Source organism: Bombina bombina, chromosome 1 (genome assembly GCF_027579735.1).
Source record: "Bombina bombina isolate aBomBom1 chromosome 1, aBomBom1.pri, whole genome shotgun sequence".
NCBI classification, from domain to species: Eukaryota; Metazoa; Chordata; class Amphibia; order Anura; family Bombinatoridae; genus Bombina; species Bombina bombina.
Genome location: NC_069499.1, coordinates 1,570,056,711 through 1,570,084,220, shown reverse-complemented (window position 1 = coordinate 1,570,084,220; position 27,510 = coordinate 1,570,056,711). Strand labels below are relative to the sequence as shown.

Genomic DNA, 27,510 nt, shown 5'->3' with positions numbered 1-27,510 from the left:
ATGAGCGGTCAGCAGGCACAATGATGGTAAACACTGTACTTGTGAGTATGAGCGGTCAGCAGGCACAATGCTGGTAAACACTGTACTTGTGAGTATGAGCGGTCAGCAAGCACAATGATGGTAAACACTGTACTTGTGAGTATGAGCGGTCAGCAAGCACAATGCTGGTAAACACTGTACTTGTGAGTATGAGCGGTCAGCAGGCACAATGATGGTAAACACTGTACTTGTGAGTATGAGCGGTCAGCAGGCACAATGCTGGTAAACACTGTACTTGTGAGTATGAGCGGTCAGCAGGCACAATGCTGGTAAACACTGTAGTTGTGAGTATGAGCGGTCAGCAGGCACAATGCAGGTAAACACTGTACTTGTGAGTATGAGCGGTCAGCAGGCACAATGCTGGTAAACACTGTACTTGTGAGTATGAGCGGTCAGCAAGCACAATGCTGGTAAACACTGTACTTGTGAGTATGAGCGGTCAGCAGGCACAATGATGGTAAACACTGTACTTGTGAGTATGAGCGGTCAGCAGGCACAATGCTGGTAAACAATGTACTTGTGAGTATGAGCGGTCAGCAGGCACAATGCTGGTAAACACTGTACTTGTGAGTATGAGCGGTCAGCAAGCACAATGCTGGTAAACAATGTACTTGTGAGTATGAGCGGTCAGCAGGCACAATGATGGTAAACACTGTACTTGTGAGTATGAGCGGTCAGCAGGCACAATGATGGTAAACACTGTACTTGTGAGTATGAGCGGTCAGCAAGCACAATGCTGGTAAACACTGTACTTGTGAGTATGAGCGGTCAGCAGGCACAATGATGGTAAACACTGTAGTTGTGAGTATGAGCGGTCAGCAAGCACAATGCTGGTAAACATGCACTGTACTTGTGAGTATGAGCGGTCAGCAAGCACAATGCTGGTAAACAATGTAGTTGTGAGTATGAGCGGTCAGCAGGCACAATGCTGGTAAACAATGTAGTTGTGAGTATGAGCGGTCAGCAGGCACAATGCTGGTAAACATGCACTGTACTTGTGAGTATGAGCGGTCAGCAGGCACAATGATGGTAAACACTGTACTTGTGAGTATGATGGTAAACACGCACTGTACTTGTGAGTATGAGCGGTCAGCAAGCACAATGCTGGTAAACACTGTACTTGTGAGTATGAGCGGTCAGCAGGCACAATGCTGGTAAACAATGTACTTGTGAGTATGAGTGGTCAGCAGGCACAATGCTGGTAAACAATGTACTTGTGAGTATGAGCGGTCAGCAAGCACAATACTGGTAAACACTGTACTTGTGAGTATGAGCGGTCAGCAGGCACAATGATGGTAAACACTGTACTTGTGAGTATGAGCGGTCAGCAGGCACAATGATGGTAAACACTGTACTTGTGAGTATGAGCGGTCAGCAGGCACAATGATGGTAAACACTGTACTTGTGAGTATGAGCGGTCAGCAGGCACAATGCAGGTAAACACTGTACTTGTGAGTATGAGCGGTCAGCAAGCACAATGCTGGTAAACACTGTACTTGTGAGTATGAGCGATCAGCAGGCACAATGCTGGTAAACACTGTACTTGTGAGTATGAGCGGTCAGCAGGCACAATGCTGGTAAACACTGTACTTGTGAGTATGAGCGGTCAGCAGGCACAATGCTGGTAAACACTGTACTTGTGAGTATGAGCGGTCAGCAGGCACAATGCTGGTAAACACTGTACTTGTGAGTATGAGCGGTCAGCAGGCACAATGCTGGTAAACATTGTACTTGTGAGTATGAGCGGTCAGCAGGCACAATGCAGGTAAACAATGTACTTGTGAGTATGAGCGGTCAGCAGGCACAATGCAGGTAAACACTGTACTTGTGAGTATGAGCGGTCAGCAAGCACAATGCTGGTAAACAATGTACTTGTGAGTATGAGCGATCAGCAGGCACAATGATGGTAAACACTGTACTTGTGAGTATGAGCGGTCAGCAGGCACAATGCTGGTAAACACTGTAGTTGTGAGTATGAGCGGTCAGCAGGCACAATGCTGGTAAACATTGTACTTGTGAGTATGAGCGGTCAGCAGGCACAATGCTGGTAAACACTGTACTTGTGAGTATGAGCGGTCAGCAGGCACAATGCTGGTAAACAATGTACTTGTGAGTATGAGCGGTCAGCAAGCACAATGCTGGTAAACAATGTACTTGTGAGTATGAGCGGTCAGCAAGCACAATGCTGGTAAACACTGTAGTTGTGAGTATGAGCGGTCAGCAAGCACAATGCTGGTAAACACTGTAGTTGTGAGTATGAGCGGTCAGCAGGCACAATGATGGTAAACACGCACTGTACTTGTGAGTATGAGCGGTCAGCAGGCACAATGCTGGTAAACACTGTACTTGTGAGTATGAGCGGTCAGCAGGCACAATGCTGGTAAACACTGTACTTGTGAGTATGAGCGGTCAGCAGGCACAATACTGGTAAACACTGTACTTGTGAGTATGAGCGGTCAGCAGGCACAATGCTGGTAAACACTGTACTTGTGAGTATGAGCGGTCAGCAGGCACAATGCTGGTAAACAATGTACTTGTGAGTATGAGCGGTCAGCAAGCACAATGCTGGTAAAAAATGTACTTGTGAGTATGAGCGGTCAGCAGGCACAATGCTGGTAAACAATGTACTTGTGAGTATGAGCGGTCAGCAGGCACAATGCTGGTAAACAATGTACTTGTGAGTATGAGCGGTCAGCAGGCACAATGCTGGTAAACAATGTACTTGTGAGTATGAGCGGTCAGCAGGCACAATGCTGGTAAACAATGTACTTGTGAGTATGAGCGGTCAGCAGGCACAATGCTGGTAAACACTGTACTTGTGAGTATGAGCGGTCAGCAAGCACAATGCTGGTAAACACTGTACTTGTGAGTATGAGCGGTCAGCAAGCACAATGCTGGTAAACACTGTACTTGTGAGTATGAGCGGTCAGCAGGCACAATGATGGTAAACATTGTACTTGTGAGTATGAGCGGTCAGCAGGCACAATGCTGGTAAACACTGTACTTGTGAGTATGAGCGGTCAGCAGGCACAATGCTGGTAAACAATGTAGTTGTGAGTATGAGCGGTCAGCAGGCACAATGCAGGTAAACACTGTACTTGTGAGTATGAGCGGTCAGCAAGCACAATGCTGGTAAACAATGTACTTGTGAGTATGAGCGGTCAGCAGGCACAATGATGGTAAACACTGTAGTTGTGAGTATGAGCGGTCAGCAAGCACAATGCTGGTAAACACTGTACTTGTGAGTATGAGCGGTCAGCAAGCACAATGCTGGTAAACACTGTACTTGTGAGTATGAGCGGTCAGCAGGCACAATGCTGGTAAACACTGTACTTGTGAGTATGAGCGGTCAGCAAGCACAATGCTGGTAAACACTGTACTTGTGAGTATGAGCGGTCAGCAAGCACAATGCTGGTAAACACTGTACTTGTGAGTATGAGCGGTCAGCAGGCACAATGATGGTAAACACTGTACTTGTGAGTATGATGGTAAACACGCACTGTACTTGTGAGTATGAGCGGTCAGCAAGCACAATGCTGGTAAACACTGTACTTGTGAGTATGAGCGGTCAGCAAGCACAATGCTGGTAAACACTGTACTTGTGAGTATGAGCGGTCAGCAAGCACAATACTGGTAAACACTGTACTTGTGAGTATGAGCGGTCAGCAGGCACAATGATGGTAAACACTGTACTTGTGAGTATGAGCGGTCAGCAGGCACAATGATGGTAAACACTGTACTTGTGAGTATGAGCGGTCAGCAGGCACAATGATGGTAAACACTGTACTTGTGAGTATGAGCGGTCAGCAGGCACAATGCTGGTAAACACTGTACTTGTGAGTATGAGCGGTCAGCAAGCACAATACTGGTAAACACTGTACTTGTGAGTATGAGCGGTCAGCAGGCACAATGCTGGTAAACACTGTACTTGTGAGTATGAGCGGTCAGCAAGCACAATGCTGATAAACACTGTACTTGTGAGTATGAGCGGTCAGCAGGCACAATGCTGGTAAACACTGTACTTGTGAGTATGAGCGGTCAGCAAGCACAATGATGGTAAACACTGTACTTGTGAGTATGAGCGGTCAGCAAGCACAATGCTGGTAAACACTGTACTTGTGAGTATGAGCGGTCAGCAGGCACAATGATGGTAAACACTGTACTTGTGAGTATGATGGTAAACACGCACTGTACTTGTGAGTATGAGCGGTCAGCAGGCACAATGCTGGTAAACACTGTAGTTGTGAGTATGAGCGGTCAGCAGGCACAATGCTGGTAAACACTGTACTTGTGAGTATGAGCGGTCAGCAGGCACAATGCTGGTAAACACTGTACTTGTGAGTATGAGCGGTCAGCAGGCACAATGATGGTAAACACTGTACTTGTGAGTATGATGGTAAACACGCACTGTACTTGTGAGTATGAGCGGTCAGCAGGCACAATGCTGGTAAACACTGTAGTTGTGAGTATGAGCGGTCAGCAGGCACAATGCAGGTAAACACTGTACTTGTGAGTATGAGCGGTCAGCAGGCACAATGCTGGTAAACACTGTAGTTGTGAGTATGAGCGGTCAGCAGGCACAATGCTGGTAAACACTGTACTTGTGAGTATGAGCGGTCAGCAAGCACAATGATGGTAAACACGCACTGTACTTGTGAGTATGAGCGGTCAGCAAGCACAATGCTGGTAAACACTGTACTTGTGAGTATGAGCGGTCAGCAGGCACAATGCTGGTAAACAATGTACTTGTGAGTATGAGCGGTCAGCAGGCACAATGCTGGTAAACACTGTAGTTGTGAGTATGAGCGGTCAGCAAGCACAATACTGGTAAACACTGTACTTGTGAGTATGAGCGGTCAGCAGGCACAATGCTGGTAAACACTGTAGTTGTGAGTATGAGCGGTCAGCAAGCACAATGCTGGTAAACACTGTACTTGTGAGTATGAGCGGTCAGCAGGCACAATGCAGGTAAACACTGTACTTGTGAGTATGAGCGGTCAGCAAGCACAATGCTGGTAAACAATGTAGTTGTGAGTATGAGCGGTCAGCAGGCACAATGCTGGTAAACACTGTACTTGTGAGTATGAGCGGTCAGCAGGCACAATGCTGGTAAACAATGTACTTGTGAGTATGAGCGGTCAGCAAGCACAATGCAGGTAAACACTGTAGTTGTGAGTATGAGCGGTCAGCAGGCACAATGCTGGTAAACAATGTACTTGTGAGTATGAGCGGTCAGCAGGCACAATGCTGGTAAACACTGTACTTGTGAGTATGAGCGGTCAGCAGGCACAATGCTGGTAAACACTGTACTTGTGAGTATGAGCGGTCAGCAGGCACAATGCTGGTAAACAATGTAGTTGTGAGTATGAGCGGTCAGCAGGCACAATGCTGGTAAACAATGTACTTGTGAGTATGAGCGGTCAGCAAGCACAATGCTGGTAAACACTGTACTTGTGAGTATGAGCGGTCAGCAGGCACAATGCTGGTAAACAATGTACTTGTGAGTATGAGCGGTCAGCAAGCACAATGCTGGTAAACACTGTACTTGTGAGTATGAGCGGTCAGCAGGCACAATGATGGTAAACACTGTAGTTGTGAGTATGAGCGGTCAGCAAGCACAATGCTGGTAAACACTGTAGTTGTGAGTATGAGCGGTCAGCAGGCACAATGCTGGTAAACACGCACTGTACTTGTGAGTATGAGCGGTCAGCAGGCACAATGATGGTAAACACGCACTGTACTTGTGAGTATGAGCGGTCAGCAGGCACAATGATGGTAAACACGCACTGTACTTGTGAGTATGAGCGGTCAGCAGGCACAATGATGGTAAACACTGTACTTGTGAGTATGATGGTAAACACGCACTGTACTTGTGAGTATGAGCGGTCAGCAAGCACAATGCTGGTAAACACTGTACTTGTGAGTATGAGCGGTCAGCAGGCACAATGCTGGTAAACAATGTACTTGTGAGTATGAGCGGTCAGCAAGCACAATACTGGTAAACACTGTACTTGTGAGTATGAGCGGTCAGCAGGCACAATGATGGTAAACACTGTACTTGTGAGTATGAGCAGTCAGCAGGCACAATGCTGGTAAACACTGTACTTGTGAGTATGAGCGGTCAGCAAGCACAATGCAGGTAAACACTGTACTTGTGAGTATGAGCGGTCAGCAGGCACAATGCTGGTAAACACTGTACTTGTGAGTATGAGCGGTCAGCAGGCACAATGCAGGTAAACACTGTACTTGTGAGTATGAGCGGTCAGCAGGCACAATGCTGGTAAACACTGTACTTGTGAGTATGAGCGGTCAGCAGGCACAATGCAGGTAAACATTGTACTTGTGAGTATGAGCGGTCAGCAGGCACAATGCAGGTAAACACTGTACTTGTGAGTATGAGCGGTCAGCAAGCACAATGCTGGTAAACAATGTACTTGTGAGTATGAGCGGTCAGCAGGCACAATGCTGGTAAACATTGTACTTGTGAGTATGAGCGGTCAGCAGGCACAATGCAGGTAAACATTGTACTTGTGAGTATGAGCGGTCAGCAGGCACAATGCTGGTAAACATTGTACTTGTGAGTATGAGCGGTCAGCAGGCACAATGCTGGTAAACATTGTACTTGTGAGTATGAGCGGTCAGCAGGCACAATGCAGGTAAACATTGTACTTGTGAGTATGAGCGGTCAGCAGGCACAATGCAGGTAAACATTGTACTTGTGAGTATGAGCGGTCAGCAGGCACAATGCTGGTAAACAATGTACTTGTGAGTATGAGCGGTCAGCAGGCACAATGCTGGTAAACATTGTACTTGTGAGTATGAGCGGTCAGCAGGCACAATGCTGGTAAACAATGTACTTGTGAGTATGAGCGGTCAGCAGGCACAATGCTGGTAAACATTGTACTTGTGAGTATGAGCGGTCAGCAGGCACAATGCTGGTAAACACTGTACTTGTGAGTATGAGCGGTCAGCAAGCACAATGATGGTAAACACTGTACTTGTGAGTATGAGCGGTCAGCAAGCACAATGCTGGTAAACAATGTAGTTGTGAGTATGAGCGGTCAGCAGGCACAATGCTGGTAAACAATGTACTTGTGAGTATGAGCGGTCAGCAGGCACAATGCTGGTAAACAATGTACTTGTGAGTATGAGCGGTCAGCAGGCACAATGCTGGTAAACACTGTACTTGTGAGTATGAGCGGTCAGCAAGCACAATGCTGGTAAACACTGTACTTGTGAGTATGAGCGGTCAGCAAGCACAATACTGGTAAACACTGTACTTGTGAGTATGAGCGGTCAGCAGGCACAATGCTGGTAAACACTGTACTTGTGAGTATGAGCGGTCAGCAGGCACAATGCTGGTAAACACTGTACTTGTGAGTATGAGCGGTCAGCAGGCACAATGCTGGTAAACAATGTACTTGTGAGTATGAGCGGTCAGCAAGCACAATGCTGGTAAACAATGTACTTGTGAGTATGAGCGGTCAGCAAGCACAATGCTGGTAAACACTGTACTTGTGAGTATGAGCGGTCAGCAGGCACAATGCTGGTAAACAATGTACTTGTGAGTATGAGCGGTCAGCAAGCACAATGCTGGTAAACAATGTACTTGTGAGTATGAGCGGTCAGCAGGCACAATGATGGTAAACACTGTAGTTGTGAGTATGAGCGGTCAGCAGGCACAATGCTGGTAAACATTGTACTTGTGAGTATGAGCGGTCAGCAGGCACAATGCAGGTAAACATTGTACTTGTGAGTATGAGCGGTCAGCAGGCACAATGCTGGTAAACATTGTACTTGTGAGTATGAGCGGTCAGCAGGCACAATGCTGGTAAACATTGTACTTGTGAGTATGAGCGGTCAGCAGGCACAATGCAGGTAAACATTGTACTTGTGAGTATGAGCGGTCAGCAGGCACAATGCAGGTAAACATTGTACTTGTGAGTATGAGCGGTCAGCAGGCACAATGCTGGTAAACAATGTACTTGTGAGTATGAGCGGTCAGCAGGCACAATGCTGGTAAACATTGTACTTGTGAGTATGAGCGGTCAGCAGGCACAATGCTGGTAAACAATGTACTTGTGAGTATGAGCGGTCAGCAGGCACAATGCTGGTAAACATTGTACTTGTGAGTATGAGCGGTCAGCAGGCACAATGCTGGTAAACACTGTACTTGTGAGTATGAGCGGTCAGCAAGCACAATGATGGTAAACACTGTACTTGTGAGTATGAGCGGTCAGCAAGCACAATGCTGGTAAACAATGTAGTTGTGAGTATGAGCGGTCAGCAGGCACAATGCTGGTAAACAATGTACTTGTGAGTATGAGCGGTCAGCAGGCACAATGCTGGTAAACAATGTACTTGTGAGTATGAGCGGTCAGCAGGCACAATGCTGGTAAACACTGTACTTGTGAGTATGAGCGGTCAGCAAGCACAATGCTGGTAAACACTGTACTTGTGAGTATGAGCGGTCAGCAAGCACAATACTGGTAAACACTGTACTTGTGAGTATGAGCGGTCAGCAGGCACAATGCTGGTAAACACTGTACTTGTGAGTATGAGCGGTCAGCAGGCACAATGCTGGTAAACACTGTACTTGTGAGTATGAGCGGTCAGCAGGCACAATGCTGGTAAACAATGTACTTGTGAGTATGAGCGGTCAGCAAGCACAATGCTGGTAAACAATGTACTTGTGAGTATGAGCGGTCAGCAAGCACAATGCTGGTAAACACTGTACTTGTGAGTATGAGCGGTCAGCAGGCACAATGCTGGTAAACAATGTACTTGTGAGTATGAGCGGTCAGCAAGCACAATGCTGGTAAACAATGTACTTGTGAGTATGAGCGGTCAGCAGGCACAATGATGGTAAACACTGTACTTGTGAGTATGAGCGGTCAGCAGGCACAATGCTGGTAAACACTGTACTTGTGAGTATGAGCGGTCAGCAGGCACAATGCTGGTAAACACTGTAGTTGTGAGTATGAGCGGTCAGCAGGCACAATGATGGTAAACACTGTAGTTGTGAGTATGAGCGGTCAGCAGGCACAATGCTGGTAAACACTGTACTTGTGAGTATGAGCGGTCAGCAGGCACAATGCTGGTAAACACTGTACTTGTGAGTATGAGCGGTCAGCAAGCACAATGCTGGTAAACACTGTACTTGTGAGTATGAGCGGTCAGCAGGCACAATGCAGGTAAACACTGTACTTGTGAGTATGAGCGGTCAGCAAGCACAATGCAGGTAAACAATGTACTTGTGAGTATGAGCGGTCAGCAGGCACAATGCTGGTAAACACTGTACTTGTGAGTATGAGCGGTCAGCAGGCACAATGCTGGTAAACACTGTAGTTGTGAGTATGAGCGGTCAGCAAGCACAATGCAGGTAAACACTGTACTTGTGAGTATGAGCGGTCAGCAAGCACAATGCTGGTAAACACTGTAGTTGTGAGTATGAGCGGTCAGCAGGCACAATGCTGGTAAACACTGTAGTTGTGAGTATGAGCGGTCAGCAAGCACAATGCAGGTAAACACTGTAGTTGTGAGTATGAGCGGTCAGCAGGCACAATGCAGGTAAACACTGTACTTGTGAGTATGAGCGGTCAGCAGGCACAATGCTGGTAAACACTGTAGTTGTGAGTATGAGCGGTCAGCAAGCACAATGCAGGTAAACAATGTACTTGTGAGTATGAGCGGTCAGCAAGCACAATGCTGGTAAACACTGTACTTGTGAGTATGAGCGGTCAGCAGGCACAATGCTGGTAAACAATGTACTTGTGAGTATGAGCGGTCAGCAGGCACAATGCTGGTAAACAATGTACTTGTGAGTATGAGCGGTCAGCAGGCACAATGCTGGTAAACACTGTACTTGTGAGTATGAGCGGTCAGCAAGCACAATGCTGGTAAACACTGTACTTGTGAGTATGAGCGGTCAGCAGGCACAATGCTGGTAAACACTGTACTTGTGAGTATGAGCGGTCAGCAGGCACAATGCTGGTAAACAATGTAGTTGTGAGTATGAGCGGTCAGCAGGCACAATGCTGGTAAACACTGTACTTGTGAGTATGATGGTAAACACGCACTGTACTTGTGAGTATGAGCGGTCAGCAAGCACAATGCTGGTAAACACTGTACTTGTGAGTATGAGCGGTCAGCAGGCACAATGATGGTAAACACTGTACTTGTGAGTATGATGGTAAACACGCACTGTACTTGTGAGTATGAGCGGTCAGCAAGCACAATGCTGGTAAACAATGTACTTGTGAGTATGAGCGGTCAGCAAGCACAATACTGGTAAACACTGTACTTGTGAGTATGAGCGGTCAGCAGGCACAATGATGGTAAACACTGTACTTGTGAGTATGAGCGGTCAGCAGGCACAATGATGGTAAACACTGTACCTGTGAGTATGATGGTGTAAACACGCACTGTACTTGTGAGTATGAGCGGTCAGCAGGCACAATGCTGGTAAACAATGTAGTTGTGAGTATGAGCGGTCAGCAAGCACAATACTGGTAAACACTGTACTTGTGAGTATGAGCGGTCAGCAAGCACAATGCTGGTAAACACTGTACTTGTGAGTATGAGCGGTCAGCAAGCACAATGCTGGTAAACACTGTACTTGTGAGTATGAGCGGTCAGCAGGCACAATGATGGTAAACACTGTACTTGTGAGTATGAGCGGTCAGCAGGCACAATGCTGGTAAACACTGTACTTGTGAGTATGAGCGGTCAGCAAGCACAATGCTGGTAAACACTGTACTTGTGAGTATGATGGTAAACACGCACTGTACTTGTGAGTATGAGCGGTCAGCAGGCACAATGCTGGTAAACACTGTAGTTGTGAGTATGAGCGGTCAGCAGGCACAATGCAGGTAAACACTGTACTTGTGAGTATGAGCGGTCAGCAAGCACAATACTGGTAAACACTGTACTTGTGAGTATGAGCGGTCAGCAGGCACAATGCTGGTAAACACTGTAGTTGTGAGTATGAGCGGTCAGCAGGCACAATGCTGGTAAACACTGTACTTGTGAGTATGAGCGGTCAGCAGGCACAATGCTGGTAAACACTGTATGAGCGGTCAGCAGGAGTTGATGTGCCAGCACAGGCTGAGCACTAACATCCAGCACAAAAGGCACATCTGTGTCATGGCAAAAATAACCTTAGAAAATGCCAGCTCCGATTGTTAAGTGAAGTAAAAAGAAAAAAAACTTTCAGCAACCCTTTAATATATAACAATCAGACACTGCTCAGGCTTTAGGGACAATGAGGCATATTAGCAAAATACCTTTAGAGATCAGAGACCACCCAAGTGACAGGCCGCCCCCTTGTTTACACAAAGTATTCATGAGGCTCATTTTATTAGTCCGTCTATTGAGGAACCAAATGCATAAATATGTAACTCATTATGTAATACAATGCTGGGGGTTTCTCTTTTACAGGGGTCTCAACAACATTATAAAAAAATGATAAACAGAATAATTCATTGTATTGAGCATCTCCCTCACCCAGACTACCAGGTTATATGCAGCTGCAACTTCCGGCCTCCCTTGCAAAACCAGTAGAGGAACTCACGAGAGAATAGTGGGGACGACCACTTCATTATTTTTATATTGTTTATTTTAGGTTCTTGTTATATCCTTGATTAAATAAGTCCCATTCAATAAATACAATTAGTGCATATAATATGTATATGGCACAGACAGACATCACACATTCCTAAACAATGGCTATGTATTTGATCAATGTTATACAAATAGCTCAATGGAACATTCTGATGTGCTATATATAAACCATCAGTATGTGCCCAGCCCTACTAAGGATGACAAAGACAGAGACCAGATTAATTATGTGCCACTTAAAGACAATGCAGGGAAACTATAGGACACATCAAGCAAAGTCAGATAATAGGAGAGGAATTCTGTGCCTAGTATGGCGTTTCCTCTGATCTGCCACTTCCCGTTATCAGCCTCTTGTGCACATCCCATATTACACAGACAAATGTCTAACACAGGCTTCACTACATATTCACAATAAGGAAGTGACTGCGCACACCCCTATGATTTTGTTCTTGTTGCCAAATCACAGATTTATCATTTTATATCTCCCTGTGTCTGATCAGTGACAAGGAACACGGTAAGTAAAAATCATGGTCACTGCCACAGCATATTTGTTCAACTATCAACAGAAACTAGAAACAAATTTGCTTATAGCCAGTGTTGGACAATGATGAAAAAAATAGCAAGGTAAAAAAAATCACACAAGTGCCATCAACTTAAAGGGCCATGAAACCCACATTTTTTCTTTCATGATTTAGAAAGAGCATGCAATTTTAAACATCTTTCTAATTTACTTATATTATCTAATTTGTTTTATTCTCTTTATATTCTTTGCTGAAAAGCATATCTAGATATGCTCAGTAGCTGCTGATTGGTTGCTGCACATAGAAGCCTCATGTGATTGGCTCACCATGTGCATTGCTTTTTCTTCAACTAAGGATATATAAAAAATGAAGCAAAATAAATAATAGAAGTAAATTGTAATGTTGTTTAAATTTGTATTCTCTATCTGAATCATGAAAGAAAGATTTGGGGTTTAGTGGCCCTTTAATGGTAGTTTGTTTAAACCTTTGTAGCACAGGTGTTTCTATATTCAGGACTATGATTTAGACTAACATTTCAGAATAGGGGGTGGATTGTTACAGGTTGGTATTTGCTTATTAACAGCAGAATAGTCACACTTTTTAACATCTATTCTGTTTAATTCAGGGTGGTGCCATCTGCACATTTGTTTTTATTTGTAATATTCATGTAGATAAGATTTGTTCTAGTGTATGCTAATTTAAGTGCTGATATCCCTCACTGTGGGGGTTAATTGGCGATTTAACCGCCTGTTTTTCAACTTGATTTAAATTAATAGAACTGTTAAAGGGACAGTCAACTCCAAAATGTTTATTGTTTAAAAAGGTAGATAATCCCTTTATTACCCATGCCCCTGGTTTGCATGACCAACAGTTATATTAATATACTTTTAACCTCTGTGATTACCTTGTATCTAAGCCTCTACAGACTGCCCCCTTATTACAGACTTGTATTTTAGCCAATCAGTGCTGACTAAATAATTCCACAGGAGTGAACACAGTGTTATCAATATGGCACACATGAACTAGCGCTGTCTAGCTGTTCCCCAGTTTTGCATAACCAACAGTTATATTAATACACTTTTAATGATCACATGACTTTTTATTATCTCCCGATTTGCATTTTAGCCAATAAGTGCAGTGTCAGCCACAACCCACGGGTGTGGACACAATGTAATCTATATGGCTCACATGAACTAGCAGTCTCCTGTTGTGAAAAGCTAATAAAAACAGAATTTATGTTTACCTGATAAATTACTTTCTCCAACGGTGTGTCCGGTCCACGGCGTCATCCTTACTTGTGGGATATTCTCTTCCCCAACAGGAAATGGCAAAGAGCCCAGCAAAGCTGGTCACATGATCCCTCCTAGGCTCCGCCTACCCCAGTCATTCGACCGACGTTAAGGAGGAATATTTGCATAGGAGAAACCATATGATACCGTGGTGACTGTAGTTAAAGAAAATAAATCATCAGACCTGATTAAAAAACCAGGGCGGGCCGTGGACCGGACACACCGTTGGAGAAAGTAATTTATCAGGTAAACATAAATTCTGTTTTCTCCAACATAGGTGTGTCCGGTCCACGGCGTCATCCTTACTTGTGGGAACCAATACCAAAGCTTTAGGACACGGATGAAGGGAGGGAGCAAATCAGGTCACCTAAATGGAAGGCACCACGGCTTGCAAAACCTTTCTCCCAAAAAATAGCCTCAGAAGAAGCAAAAGTATCAAACTTGTAAAATTTGGTAAAAGTGTGCAGTGAAGACCAAGTCGCTGCCCTACATATCTGATCAACAGAAGCCTCGTTCTTGAAGGCCCATGTGGAAGCCACAGCCCTAGTGGAATGAGCTGTGATTCTTTCAGGAGGCTGCCGTCCGGCAGTCTCGTAAGCCAATCTGATGATGCTTTTAATCCAAAAAGAGAGAGAGGTAGAAGTTGCTTTTTGACCTCTCCTGTTACCAGAATAAACAACAAACAAGGAAGATGTTTGTCTAAAATCCTTTGTAGCATCTAAATAGAATTTTAGAGCGCGAACAACATCCAAATTGTGCAACAAACGTTCCTTCTTCGAAACTGGTTTCGGACCCAAAGAAGGCACGACTATCTCCTGGTTAATGTTTTTGTTAGAAACAACTTTTGGAAGAAAACCAGGTTTAGTACGTAAAACCACCTTATCTGCATGGAACACCAGATAAGGAGGAGAACACTGCAGAGCAGATAATTCTGAAACTCTTCTAGCGGAAGAAATTGCAGCCAAAAACAAAACTTTCCAAGATAATAACTTAATATCAACGGAATGTAAGGGTTCAAACGGAACCCCCTGAAGAACTGAAAGAACTAAGTTGAGACTCCAAGGAGGAGTCAAAGGTTTGTAAACAGGCTTGATTCTAACCAGAGCCTGAACAAAGGCTTGAACATCTGGCACAGCTGCCAGCTCTTTGTGAAGTAACACAGACAAGGCAGAAATCTGTCCCTTCAAGGAACTTGCAGATAATCCTTTCTCCAATCCTTCTTGAAGAAAGGATAGAATCCTAGGAATCTTTACCTTGTCCCAAGGGAATCCTTTAGATTCACACCAACAGATATATTTTTTCCATATTTTGTGGTAAATTTTTCTAGTTACAGGCTTTCTGGCCTGAACAAGAGTATCAATAACAGAATCTGAGAACCCTCGCTTTGATAAGATCAAGCGTTCAATCTCCAAGCAGTCAGCTGGAGTAGGACCAGATTCGGATGTTCGAACGGACCTTGAACAAGAAGGTCTCGTCTCAAAGGTAGCTTCCATGGTGAAGCCGATGACATATTCACCAGATCTGCCTACCAAGTCCTGCGTGGTTACGCAGGAGCTATCAAGATCACCTACGCCCTCTCCTGATTGATCCTGGCTACCAGCCTGGGGATGAGAGGAAACGGCGGGAATACATAAGCTAGGTTGAAGGTCCAAGGTGCTACTAGTGCATCTACTAGAGTCGCCTTGGGATCCCTGGATCTGGACCCGTAGCAAGGAACCTTGAAGTTCTGACGAGAGGCCATCAGATCCATGTCTGGAATGCCCCACAGTTGAGTGATATGGGCAAAGATTTCCGGATGGAGTTCCCACACCCCCGGATGCAATGTCTGACGAATCAGAAAATCCGCTTCCCAAGTTTCCACTCCTGGGATGTGGATTGCAGACAGGTGGCAGGAGCGAGTCTCCGCCCATTGAATGATTTTGGTCACTTCTTCCATCGCCAGGGAACTCCTTGTTCCCCCCTGATGGTTGATGTACGCAACAGTCGTCATGTTGTCTGATTGAAACCGTATGAACTTGGCCCTCGCTAGCTGAGGCCAAGCCTTGAGAGCATTGAATATCGCTCTCAGTTCCAGAATATTTATCGGTAGAAGAGATTCTTCCCGAGACCAAAGACCCTGAGCTTTCAGGGATCCCCAGACCGCGCCCCAGCCCATCAGACTGGCGTCGGTCGTGACAATGACCCACTCTGGTCTGCGGGAGGTCACCCCTAGCGACAGGTTGTCCAGGGACAGCCACCAACGGAGTGAGTCTCTGGTCCTCTGATTTACTTGTATCTTCGGAGACAAGTCTGTATAGTCCCCATTCCACTGACTGAGCATACACAATTGAAATGGTCTTAGATGAATGCGCGCAAAAGGAACTATGTCCATTGCCGCTACCATCAAACCTATCACTTCCATGCACTGTGCTATGGAAGGAAGAGGAACGGAAGGAAGTATCCGACAAGAGTTTAGAAGTTTTGTTTTTCTGGTCTCTGTCAGAAAAATCCTCATTTCTAAGGAGTCTATTATTGTTCCCAAGAAGGGAACTCTTGTCGACGGAGATAGAGAACTCTTTTCCACGTTCACTTACCATCCGTGAGATCTGAGAAAGGCCAGGACTATGTCCGTGTGAGCCTTTGCTTGAGGAAGGGACGACGCTTGAATCAGAATGTCGTCCAAGTAAGGTACTACAGCAATGCCCCTTGGTCTTAGCACCGCCAGAAGGGACCCTAGTACCTTTGTGAAAATCCTTGGAACAGTGGCTAATCCGAAAGGAAGCGCCACGAACTGGTAATGCTTGTCCAGGAATGCGAACCTTAGGAACCGATGATGTTCCTTGTGGACAGGAATATGTAGATACGCATCCTTTAAATCCACCGTGGTCAAGAATTGACCTTTCTGGATGGAAGGATTGTTCGAATGGTTTCCATTTTGGACGATGGAACCTTGAGAAACTTGTTTAGGATCTTGAGATCTAAGATTGGTCTGAACGTTCCCTCTTTTTTGGGAACTACGAACAGATTGGAGTAGAACCCCATCCCTCGTTCTTTTAATGGAACAGGATGAATCACTTCCAGAAGATAACCTTGGAAGACTATTTCTAGCGCCCAAGGATCCAGAACATCTCTTGCCCAAGCCTGAGTGAAGAGAGAGAGTCTGCCCCCCACCAAATCCGGTCCCGGATCGGGGGCCCGCATCTCATGCTGTCTTGGGAGCAGTGGCAGGTTTCTTGGCCTGCTTTCCTTTGTTCCAGCCTTGCCTTGGTCTCCAGGCTGGATTGGCTTGAGAAGTATTACCCTCCTGCTTAGAGGACGTAGCACTTGGGGCTGGTCCGTTTCTGCGAAAGGGACGAAAATTAGGTTTATTTTTGGCCTTGAAAGACCTATTCTGAGGAAGGGCGTGGCCCTTGCCCCCAGTGATATCAAAGATAAACTCTTTCAAGTCAGGGCCAAACAGTGTTTTCCCCTTGAAAGGAATGTCAAACAATTTGTTCTTGGAAGACGCATCCGCTGACCAAGATTTTAACCAAAGCGCTCTGCGCGCCACAATAGCAAACCCAGAATTTTTCGCCGCTAACCTAGCCAATTGCAAGGTGGCGTCTAGGGTGAAAGAATTAGCCAATTTAAGAGCACGAATTCTGTCCATAATCTCCTCATAAGAAGAAGAATTACTAATAATCGCCTTTTCTAGCTCATCGCACCAGAAACACGCGGCTGTAGTGACAGGGACAATGCATGCAATTGGTTGTAGAAGGTAACCTTGCTGAACAAACATCTTTTTTAGCAAACCTTCTAATTTTTTATCCATAGGATCTTGGAAAGCACAACTATCTTCTATGGGTATAGTGGTGCGCTTGTTTAGAGTAGAAACCGCCCCCTCGACCTTGGGGACTGTCTGCCATAAGTCCTTTCTGGGGTCGACTATAGGAAACAATTTTTTAAATATGGGGGGAGGTACGAAAGGTACACCGGGCCTGTCCCATTCTTTATTAACAATGTACGCCACCCGCTTGAGTATAGGAAAAGCTTCGGGGGGCCCCGGGGCCTCTAGGAACTTGTCCATTTTACATAGTGTTTCTGGAATGACCAGATAATCACAATCATCCAAATTGGATAACACCTCCTTAAGCAGAGCGCGGAGATGTTCCAACTTAAATTTAAAAGTAATCACATCAGGTTCAGCTTGTTGAGAAATTTTTCCTGAATCTGAAATTTCTCCCTCAGACAAAACCTCCCTGGCCCCCTCAGACTGGTGTAGGGGCCCTTCAGAAACAATATCATCAGCGGCCTCATGCTCTTCAGTATTTTCTAAAACAGAGCAGTCGCGCTTTCGCTGACAAGTGGGCATATTGGCTAAAATGTTTTTGATAGAATTATCCATTACAGCCGTTAATTGTTGCATAGTAAGGAGTATTGGCGCGCTAGATGTACTAGGGGCCTCCTGTATGGGCAAAACTGGTGTAGACGAAGGAGGGGATGATGCAGTACCATGCTTACTCCCCTCACTTGAGGAATCATCTTGGGCATCATTTTTACTAAATTTATTATGACATAAATCACATCTATTTAAATGAGAAGGAACCTTGGCTTCCCCACAGTCAGAACACAATCTATCTGGTAGTTCAGACATGTTAAACAGGCATAAACTTGATAACAAAGCACAAAAACATAATTTATGCTTACCTGATAAATTCCTTTCTTCTGTTGTGTGATCAGTCCACGGGTCATCATTACTTCTGGGATATAACTCCTCCCCAACAGGAAATGCAAGAGGATTCACCCAGCAGAGCTGATATAGCTCCTCCCCTCTACGTCAGTCCCAGTCATTCGACCAAGAATCAACGAGAAAGGAGTAACCAAGGGTGAAGTGGTGACTGGAGTATAATTTAAAAGATATTTACCTGCCTTAAAAACAGGGCGGGCCGTGGACTGATCACACAACAGAAGAAAGGAATTTATCAGGTAAGCATAAATTATGTTTTCTTCTGTTATGTGTGATCAGTCCACGGGTCATCATTACTTCTGGGATACCAATACCAAAGCAAAAGTACACGGATGACGGGAGGGATAGGCAGGCTCATTATACAGAAGGAACCACTGCCTGAAGAACCTTTCTCCCAAAAATAGCCTCCGAAGAAGCAAAAGTGTCAAATTTGTAAAATTTGGAAAAAGTATGAAGCGAAGACCAAGTTGCAGCCTTGCAAATCTGTTCAACAGAGGCCTCATTCTTAAAGGCCCAAGTGGAAGCCACAGCTCTAGTGGAATGAGCTGTAATTCTTTCAGGAGGCTGCTGTCCAGCAGTCTCATAGGCTAAACGTATTATGTTACGAAGCCAAAAAGAGAGAGAGGTAGCAGAAGCTTTTTGACCTCTCCTCTGTCCAGAATAAACGACAAACAGGGAAGAAGTTTGACGAAACTCTTTAGTTGCCTGCAAGTAGAACTTGAGGGCACGAACTACATCCAGATTGTGTAGAAGACGTTCCTTCTTTGAAGAAGGATTTGGACACAAGGATGGAACAACAATCTCTTGATTGATATTCCTGTTAGTAACTACCTTAGGTAAGAACCCAGGTTTAGTACGCAGAACTACCTTGTCTGAGTGAAAAATCAGATAAGGAGAATCACAATGTAATGCTGATAACTCAGAGACTCTTCGAGCCGAGGAAATAGCCATTAAAAACAGAACTTTCCAAGATAACAATTTTATATCAATGGAATGAAGGGGTTCAAACGGAACCCCCTGTAAAACGTTAAGAACTAAGTTTAAACTCCATGGTGGAGCAACAGCTTTAAACACAGGCTTGATCCTAGCTAAAGCCTGACAAAAGGCCTGGACGTCTGGATTTTCTGACAGACGCCTGTGTAACAAGATGGACAGAGCTGAAATCTGTCCCTTTAATGAACTAGCCGATAAACCCTTTTCTAAGCCCTCTTGTAGAAAAGACAAGATCCTAAAGATCCTAACCTTACTCCAGGAGTAACGTTTGGATTCACACCAGTATAGGTATTTACGCCATATTTTATGGTAAATCTTTCTGGTAACAGGCTTCCTAGCCTGTATCAGGGTATCAATAACCGACTCAGAAAAACCACGTTTTGATAAAATCAAGCGTTCAATTTCCAAGCAGTCAGTTTCAGAGAAGTTAGATTTTGATGTTTGAACGGACCCTGTATCAGAAGGTCCTGTCTTAGAGGTAGAGACCAAGGTGGACAGGATGACATGTCCACTAGATCTGCATACCAAGTCCTGCGTGGCCATGCAGGTGCTATTAGAATCACTGATGCTCTCTCCTGTTTGATTTTGGCAATCAATCGAGGAAGCAGCGGGAAGGGTGGAAACACATAAGCCATCCCGAAGTTCCAAGGTGCTGTCAAGGCATCTATCAGAACCGCACCCGGATCCCTGGATCTGGACCCGTAGTGAGGAAGTTTGGCGTTCTGGCGAGACGCCATGAGATCTATCTCTGGTTTGCCCCAACGTCGAAGTATTTGGGCAAAGACCTCCGGATGAAGTTCCCACTCCCCCGGATGAAAAGTCTGGCGACTCAAGAAATCCGCCTCCCAGTTCTCCACTCCCGGGATGTGGATTGCTGACAGGTGGCAAGAGTGAGACTCTGCCCATCGAATTATCTTTGATACTTCCATCATTGCTAGGGAGCTCTTTGTCCCTCCCTGATGGTTGATGTAAGCTACAGTCGTGATATTGTCCGACTGAAACCTGATGAACCCCCGAGTCGTTAATTGGGGCCAAGCCAGAAGGGCATTGAGAACTGCTCTCAATTCCAGAATGTTTATTGGAAGGAGACTCTCCTCCTGATTCCATAATCCCTGAGCCTTCAGAGAATTCCAGACAGCGCCCCAACCTAGTAGGCTGGCGTCTGTTGTTACAATTGTCCAGTCTGGCCTGCTGAATGGCATCCCCCTGGACAGGTGTGGCCGATGAAGCCACCATAGAAGAGAATTTCTGGTCTCTTGATTCAGATTCAGAGTAGGGGACAAATCTGAGTAATCCCCATTCCACTGACTTAGCATGCATAATTGCAGCGGTCTGAGGTGTAGGCGTGCAAAAGGTACTATGTCCATTGCCGCTACCATTAAGCCGATCACCTCCATGCATTGAGCTACTGACGGGTGTTGAATGGAATGAAGGACACGGCATGCATCTTGAAGTTTTTTTAATCTGTCCTCTGTCAGGTAAATCTTCATTTCTACAGAATCTATAAGAGTTCCCAAGAATGGAACTCTTGTGAGAGGAAAAAGAGAACTCTTCTTTTCGTTCACTTTCCATCCATGCGACCTTAGAAATGCCAGAACTAACTCTGTATGAGACTTGGCAGTTTGAAAGCTTGAAGCCTGTATTAGAATGTCGTCTAGATACGGAGCTACCGAAATCCCTCGCGGTCTTAGTACCGCCAGGAGGGCACCTAGAATCTTTGTGAAGATTCTTGGGGCCGTAGCCAATCCGAATGGAAGAGCTACAAACTGGTAGTGCCTGTCTAGGAAGGCAAACCGTAGATACCGGTGATGATCTTTGTGGATCGGTATGTGAAGGTAAGCATCTTTTAAATCTACTGTGGTCATGTACTGACCCTTTTGGATCATGGGCAAGATTGTCCGAATAGTTTCCATTTTGAACGATGGAACTCTTAGGAATTTGTTTAGAATCTTTAAATCTAAGATTGGTCTGAAGGTTCCCTCTTTTTTGGGAACCACAAACAGGTTTGAGTAGAACCCTTGTCCTTGTTCCGACCGCGGAACCGGATGGATCACTCCCATTAATAACAGATCTTGTACACAGCGTAGAAACGCTTCCTTCTTTATCTGGTTTGTTGACAATCTTGACAGATGAAATCTCCCTCTTGGTGGAGATAATTTGAAGTCTAGAAGGTATCCCTGAGATATGATCTCTAGCGCCCAGGGATCCTGAACATCTCTTGCCCAGGCCTGGGCGAAGAGAGAAAGTCTGCCCCCCACTAGATCCGGTCCCGGATCGGGGGCTCTCGGTTCATGCTGTCTTTGGGGCAGCAGCAGGTTTCCTGGCCTGTTTGCCCTTGTTCCAGGACTGGTTGGGCTTCCAGCCTTGCCTGTAACGAGCAACAGCTCCTTCCTGTTTTGGTGCAGTGGAGGTTGATGCTGCTCCTGTTTTGAAATTCCGAAAGGGACGAAAATTAGACTGTCTAGCCTTAGCTTTGGCTTTGTCTTGAGGTAGGGCGTGGCCCTTACCTCCTGTAATGTCAGCGATAATTTCTTTCAAACCGGGCCCAAATAAGGACTGCCCCTTGAAAGGTATATTAAGTAATTTGGACTTAGAAGTAACATCAGCTGACCAGGATTTTAGCCACAGTGCCCTACGTGCCTGTATGGCGAATCCTGAGTTCTTAGCCGTAAGTTTGGTTAAATGTACTACGGCCTCCGAAATGAATGAATTAGCTAGTTTAAGGACTCTAAGCCTGTCCATAATGTCGTCTAGTGTATATGAACTAAGGTTCTCTTCCAGAGACTCAATCCAAAATGCTGCCGCAGCCGTAATCGGCGCGATACATGCAAGGGGTTGCAAAATAAAACCTTGTTGAACAAACATTTTCTTAAGGTAACCCTCCAATTTTTTATCCATTGGATCTGAAAAGGCACAGCTATCCTCCACCGGGATAGTGGTACGCTTAGCTAGAGTAGAAACTGCTCCCTCCACCTTAGGGACCGTTTGCCATAAGTCCCGAGTGGTGGCGTCTATTGGAAACATTTTTCTAAATATTGGAGGGGGTGAGAACGGCACACCGGGTCTATCCCACTCCTTAGTAACAATTTCAGTTAATCTCTTAGGTATAGGAAAAACGTCAGTACTCGCCGGTACCGCAAAGTATTTATCCAACCTACATAGTTTCTCTGGTATTGCAACGGTGTTACAATCATTGAGAGCTGCTAAGACCTCCCCTAGTAATACACGGAGGTTCTCCAATTTAAATTTAAAATTTGAAATATCTGAATCCAATCTGTTTGGATCAGAACCGTCACCCACAGAATGAAGCTCTCCGTCCTCATGCTCTGCAAGCTGTGACGCAGTATCCGACATGGCCCTAGTATTGTCAGCGCACTCTGTTCTCACCCCAGAGTGATCACGCTTGCCTCTTAGCTCAGGTAATTTAGACAAAACTTCAGTCATAACAGTAGCCATATCTTGTAATGTTATCTGCAATGGCCGCCCAGATGTACTAGGCGCCATAATATCACGCACCTCCCGGGCGGGAGATGCAGGTACTGCCGCGTGAGGCGAGTTAGTCGGCATAACTCTCCCCTCGCAGATTGGTGAAATTTGTTCACATTGTACAGATTGACTTTTATTTAAAGTAGCATCAATACAGTTAGTACATAAATTTCTATTGGGCTCCACCTTGGCATTGGAACAAATGACACAGATATCCTCTGAGTCAGACATGTTTAACACACTAGCAATAACTTGCAACCTGGTTATAATCTTTTTTAGCAAAAACGTACTGTGCCTCAAAGAGGTACTTAAACGATTAAATGATTAAATGACAGTTGAGATAAAAAACTGAGAACAGTTATAGCATCAACTTTAAAACAACACAACTTTTAGCAAAGGTTTTGTTCCCATTAGTAAGATAACATAACTAAATTTGACATAAAAATTATTGAGTAACGTCTTTATCCACAGTCAATATAAAAAATTCTCACAGCTCTGCTGAGAGAATGTACCTCCCTTCAAGAAGTTTGAAGACCCCTGAGATCTGTCAGAGATGAACCGGATCATGCAGGAAAAATAATAGCTGACTGGAAATTGATGCGTAGCAAAGAGCGCCAAAAACGGCCCCTCCCTCTCACACACAGCAGTGAAGAGAAACGAAACTGTCACAATTCAAAATAAACTACTGCCAAGTGGAAAATAAAGCCCAAACATTTATTTACTCAGTACCTCAGCAGTGTAAACGATTCTACATTCCAGCAAAAACGTTTAACATGATATAATACTTATTAAAAAGATTAGTGACCTTTAACAAAGTAGTTCCGGTGAAGTACCATTCCCAGAATACTGAAGTGTATACATACATGTCATTATAACGGTATAGCAGGATTTTCTCATCAATTCCATTCAGAAAATAAAAACTGCTACATACCTCAATGCAGATTCATCTGCCCCTGTCCCCTGATCTGAAGCTTTTACCTCCCTCAGATGGCCGAGAACAGCAATATGATCTTAACTACTCCGGTTAAAATCATAGTAAAAAACTCTGGTAGATTCTTCCTCAACGTCTGCCAGAGAAGTAATAACACGCTCCGGTGCTATTATAAAATAACAAACTTTTGATTGAAGTCATAAAAACTAAGTATAATCACCATAGTCCTCTCACACATCCTATCTAGTCGTTGGGTGCAAGAGAATGACTGGGACTGACGTAGAGGGGAGGAGCTATATCAGCTCTGCTGGGTGAATCCTCTTGCATTTCCTGTTGGGGAGGAGTTATATCCCAGAAGTAATGATGACCCGTGGACTGATCACACATAACAGAAGAAAAACATTTTAAAATAAAACCGTTACTGTCACTTTAAATTTTAAACTGAACACACTTTATTACTGCAATTGCGAAAAAGTATGAAGGAATTGTTCAAAATTCACCAAAATTTCACCACAGTGTCTTAAAGCCTTAAAAGTATTGCACACCAAATTTGGAAGCTTTAACCCTTAAAATAACGGAACCGGAGCCGTTTTTATATTTAACCCCTTTACAGTCCCTGGAATCTGCTTTGCTGAGACCCAACCAAGCCCAAAGGGGAATACGATACCAAATAATGCCTTCAGAAAGACTTTTCTATGTATCAGAGCTCCACACACATGCAGCTGCATGTCATGCTGTTCTCAAAAACAAGTGCGCCATACCGGCGCGAAAATGAGGCTCTGACTATGATTAGGGAAAGCCCCAATAGAATAAAGTGTCTAAAACAGTGCCTGCCGATATTATTTTACAAAAAATACCCAGATTAAATGATTCCTCAAGGCTAAATATGTGTAAATATGATCGATTTAGCCCAGAAAATGTCTACAGTCTTAATAAGCCCTTGTGAAGCCCTTATTTACTGTGTGAATAAAAATGGCTTACCGGATCCCATAGGGAAAATGACAGCTTCCAGCATTACATCGTCTTGTTAGAATGTGTCATACCTCAAGCAGCAAAAGACTGCTCACTGTTCCCCCAACTGAAGTTAATTCCTCTCAACAGTCCTGTGTGGAACAGCCATGGATTTTAGTAACGGTTGCTAAAATCATTTTCCTCATACAAACAGAAATCTTCATCTCTTTTCTGTTTCAGAGTAAATAGTACATACCAGCACTATTTTAAAATAACAAACTCTTGATTGAATAATAAAAACTACAGTTAAACACTAAAAAACTCTAAGCCATCTCCGTGGAGATGTTGCCTGTACAACGGCAAAGAGAATGACTGGGGTAGGCGGAGCCTAGGAGGGATCATGTGACCAGCTTTGCTGGGCTCTTTGCCATTTCCTGTTGGGGAAGAGAATATCCCACAAGTAAGGATGACGCCGTGGACCGGACACACCTATGTTGGAGAAAAAAGCATGTGATAAGAGGCTGTCTGTAGTGACTTAGAAACAGGCAGAGGTTTAAATGTTATAAAGTATATTAATATAACAATGTTGGTTGTGCAAAGCTGAGGAATGGGTAGTAAAGGCGTTAGCTATCTTTTTAAACAATGACAATGTTGGTGTAGACTGTCCCTTTAACCTCGTATAGGCTAATAGCATTATATTACCTTGGTATTCTGTGGTTGCACATAATCGCTTGGTACTATAACATTAATTAGTAATAGTTGCACCAGAGATGCTGTATTGTGTGTGCTGTAAGTATTCGCCAATTACATGATGTAAATAATTTCTAAATCATCAGATCCAATACTGGGCTTTTACCGATTCCCCCTTCCCATATCACTATTGTCACATTGTGTCACCTCACCCGGTCCTCTGCTTTACCCTCTAGCTCCAAATCGTGCAGCTTCCATATGGGGCAAATTGCCCACACAAGACACAATAACAGTTAGCACGTCCCATCTTGTCTACTGCAACTCTCTTCTAGTCGTACACAAGAGGCAGGAAGAATACTGAGGAGCTACACGCGGGAGGGTTTATATAAATAGAAGTAAATTAGCGGAAGTACAATTCCAGCAGCCATGGGTAGCTGTATTTGTCAATTTATGCTGTGTACCGAATTAAAGAATTATTAGTTAAAGGGACATGAAACCCAAAAAACGTCTCATGATTCAGATTTTTCTTCACTCTCTTTTTATGTATCTTTTGTTGAAAAGCAGGGATGTATGCTTAGGAGCCCTATATGGCAGTAGTTTTGCAAGAGCACTAGATGGCAGATGTCATGTAGTGCTCCAGATGCTACCTGGGTATCTCTTCAGCACAGAATATCATGGGAACTAAGCACATTGTATAATAGAAGTAAATTTAAAACATTTTAAAATGGTCAGTTCTGTCTGAATCACAGAAGAACAAGTTTTGGGGTTCATATCCCTTTAAGTGTTTTAAAGGGACACTGTACCAGAAGAAAACAGATTATGCATAGGAGAGCGCGACAAACAGCTCAATATATTTTTACAAGAAGTTAAAATGGTTTTCTTTAAACTGAAGATTGCTGCATCTGTAGGGATTTGTGCCAACACCTGCACTGCAAGAAAACCATCGCTTTAGCAATACAATTTGATTATGCACTATGGGATGCAACAATAAAATGATGTTCCTGCACTCCAACAGAAAATACTAATTATTCTATTATACACACATTATGCTTATTTGCTATTGGTTCCTGTTGGAGATCTGACACTCCTGAGGTACTGGCGGGTGTAATGCTCGCTAATGACAAAACACAGGCTGCTCGTACAGCGCTACCGCTTCACCATCACGGGCAGCTATACCGGACCCTCTGCATATACACAAAATGTGCTTACACATATGCTCATCTGACTGCTGCCTACAAGTACTAGGGGCTAATTCTAGTAAAGTATGCTCGCTAATGTCTAAACACAGGCTGCTCGTACAGCGCTACCACTTCACCATCACGGTCAGCTATACCGGACCCTCTGCATATACATAAAATGTGCTTACACATATGCTCATCTGACTGCTGCCTACAAGTACTAGGGGCTAATTCTAGTAAAGTATGCTCGCTAATGTATATACACAGGCTGCTCGTACAGTGCTACCGCTTCACCATCACGGTCAGCTATACCGGACCCTCTGCATATACATAAAATGTGCTTACACATATGCTCATCTGACTGCTGCCTACAAGTACTAGGGGCTAAATATTAACCACCTCATGCTTAGATTTAAACAAGAATAACAAATAAAATAGAGAAGTTTAAGCATTTTAGTGCCGCAGCTAGAATACAAAACAAACAGTCTAATGTGTATAACACTCGCTATCACTTTCTATAGCAGAGCTAAATGTGAGGCGGTCATCTCTATATACGCTGAAAGGTGTAATCGTGTCTAGGATCGGCTTTTGCTTGTTAGAGCTGCTAGACCAGCTTCACCCTGTATTAGTCAGACGACATTTTGCAAGGAATGTAAATATGCGGCCGGAACGAGGAGCTTGTAAAAACAGCAGTGCTCACAAAGGGGACAATATATAGTGGTTTTCATTGTGTTGAAATTTGCAGGGAAATAAAAGGATGGGAAGAGATCTATAGCTAGTGGGCGTCAGTAAAACAATAAATGTACTACATATGACAACAAGGTGTGAGTTATATTCTCTCTCTCTAAAGAGGGTGGCGCACTTTAGGCACTGCCTGCTGGCTCATGTACAAAGGCAATAAAAAAACAGAACCTAAAACCAGTTACAAAAGATATGTCCTGAATAAGGGAGGCCAATGTGACACTAGCCAGAGATGTGTATTTAATACAAACAAATTAAGTATGTGCCTCTTTAGAACGTAACCCTTCACTAGCCATAACTAAACCCTAACCCTTTTTTTGTTGCCAGATCAGCCGATTTGCCGCAGAGGGCAGCACCCCATGCAGTT

The 27,510-nt window shown here is 44.4% G+C and overlaps 1 protein-coding gene across 3 annotated transcripts in view; it reads right to left on the bottom strand.

Moving 5' to 3' along the window:
• NDEL1 (nudE neurodevelopment protein 1 like 1) overlaps window positions 1-27,510 on the bottom strand; it is a 94,449-nt gene that overhangs the window by 9,251 nt on the left and 57,688 nt on the right. The gene's annotated exons all lie outside the window — the stretch shown is intronic.